Here is a 2500-nt window from a genome sequence, read left to right as displayed (position 1 = left end):
TTCTGTATTTTTAGCGCTGTGTATCCCGAGGTCGCAACAACTGCTGTGTATTAATAGGCTGGCCTCAGATCAGCCGGACGTTCTGACTTTCACTGGGGAATGACAGCTATGCTGCCCCCCACCCCCTACACACACACACACACACACACACACACACACACACACACACTTTCCATCAGGGAGCGTGTTCTCATGGACCGGCTGCTGGAAATCAGAAAACTGCCTCCATCACGTCCTCAGGACCTGCGGCAGAATTCACACAACATCTCCTGATGGACAGCAGCTCCCAGCTCGCTGATTTAGGAGCAGCTCCTACAAAGCAGGATCGTGTCCGTCCGGTCGGCCTCCTGGAGCAGCTCCTGTGGGGACTGAACCCTAACCCTAACCCTAACCCTCACTGGGCTTCTGCCTCCTCAACTCCTTGAACCTTTCAGTCATAATGAATTTTAAAAGAAGGTGTGGCTGTAATCACGCAGGTCCTCTGATGACATCACAGCTGGTCAGGGCAGCTGCAGTGTTTCCACACACCTGTCCATTTATAGATTATGAAACTGATCTATTGATCACTCTCCAAACCTGGCTCCAAACCAGCTGGTGTTGGTAACCGTGGTAACAGTGTTTGTGGACAGGAAGTGGAAACGAATGCTGCGTTCCAGGCCACCTGTAACTGGTGATTTACCGGTTAAAAGTGGGCGGGGCTATAGCCAAGCCTGTGAATTCATGCCTGTGAACTCGATTGTGCTCAACGAACTTCCTCGTTCGACGTCACGTAGTTCATGTTTTGTTCACAAACAGGAGACGGTTGTTCTTCAAGTAGCCAACAGTGAGAAATATTGTATTGGGTGGAGATAAAAAGTACTTTTTTACGTTTACGTTGTAAATACTACATATATCATTACCTGTTAAATGTATGAAATTAAATAACATAAGCACGCCATCAGCACGTTCCACCATTGCTGGTTGTAACAAGACTGTTTGTCGGTTCTGCCTGGAACGGTTTGAAGTCATGACTCGTGACTTTGAAGTCGTGATTCACAGGTTCAATTCCCTGCTGGAACGCAGCATTAGGCCGCGTTCAGCCTGCAGGAAAATCTGATCTGTTTCTCAGATCAGATGTTTAAGACAGACTGTCCACACTGTTACCTTCAAGTGATCCGATTGGATTTGTGTGTCCAGACATCACCAACCTAACTGCACGGGTTGCTATGGTAACAACATAGGCGTCAGTTTCTACACGCTGGAGACGGTTTATCAACACGGAGGCAAGAGGAATGGAGAAGCATCATGTCGGCCTCCAAACAATCACGCTGTCAAGTCAACATGCAGAACGTCTCCGTCACATTGAACAAATTCACTCACAGAGGAGGCTGAGATTAATTAACGTATCCATGGTAACAGCAGCTGCTACCATGCATGCCATGTCATTGCGTGTTGCGTTGCAAGTGACATAACAGACACTGTGAAATCCTACCTGAACGTCCAGAACGTCTGGACTGATCGGACTGGAATCACAGTTCAAACCTCCTCCAGATGTGGTTTGGATCCGATTTGCAAAAATCACATTCGGTGTGTTGTTTGTCGGTCCAGACGTTCTAAAATCAATCTGGATTCCGTCTGGACAGGAAAGAACGGGTTTGGGCTGGCAGTGTGAGCAAGGCCTTTGAAGTGATGGAGTCGTGTACAGCTGTTCAACACTCCAACCACAGGAGCTAACAGGTGTTCTGTCAGATGTTCCAGGTGTTCTGTCAGATGTTCCAGGTGTTCTGTCAGGTGTCCCAGGTGTTCTGTTAGGTGTTCCAGGTGTTCTGTCAGATGTTCTGTCAGGTGATCCAGGTGTTCTGTCAGGTGTTCCAGGTGTTCTGTCAGATGTTCCAGGTGTTCTGTCAGGTGTTCCAGGTGTTCTGTCTGGTGTTCCAGGTGTTCTGTCTGGTGTTCTGTCAGGTGTTCCAGGTGTTCTGTCAGATGTTCTGTCAAATGATCTAGGTGTTCTGTCAGGTGTTCTGTCAGATGTTCCAGGTGTTCTGTCAGGTGTTCCAGGTGTTCTGTCTGGTGTTCCAGGTGTTCTGTCTGGTGTTCTGTCAGGTGTTCCAGGTGTTCTGTCAGATGTTCTGTCAAATGATCTAGGTGTTCTGTCAGGTGTTCTGTCAGATGTTCCAGGTGTTCTGTCAGATGTTCTGTCAGATGATCTAGGTGTTCTGTCAGGTGTTCCAGTTGTTCTGTCAGATGTTCCAGGTGTTCTGTCAGATGATGTCATTAAAGATGAGATAGTCTCTCTGATAGATGGCAAGTTAGACCCTTTACAGGTTTCTTACCAAGCCGGTAAGGGTGTCATGCAAGTCCCATGCAAGGATTTTATTCTCCGATTTTTCCTCTGCTTTTAATAAGATGCAGCCTTATATTTTAATCAACCACCTTGTATCCTATTTTAAGCTACCAGATCAGTTTTTAGTGTTGCTTTTAGATTTTCTTATAAACAGAAACCAGCAGGTTTTAGTGAATG

General features: G+C 46.8%; 1 protein-coding gene across 1 annotated transcript in view; it reads left to right on the top strand.

The window, feature by feature from the left end:
- palm1a (paralemmin 1a) overlaps window positions 1-2500 on the top strand; it is a 38768-nt gene that overhangs the window by 20945 nt on the left and 15323 nt on the right. The gene's annotated exons all lie outside the window — the stretch shown is intronic.

Source organism: Myripristis murdjan, chromosome 4 (assembly GCF_902150065.1).
Source record: "Myripristis murdjan chromosome 4, fMyrMur1.1, whole genome shotgun sequence".
Classification (NCBI taxonomy): domain Eukaryota; kingdom Metazoa; phylum Chordata; class Actinopteri; order Holocentriformes; family Holocentridae; genus Myripristis; species Myripristis murdjan.
Note: the sequence above shows the minus strand (reverse complement) of the source record. Positions and strands in the feature narration are given on the sequence as shown.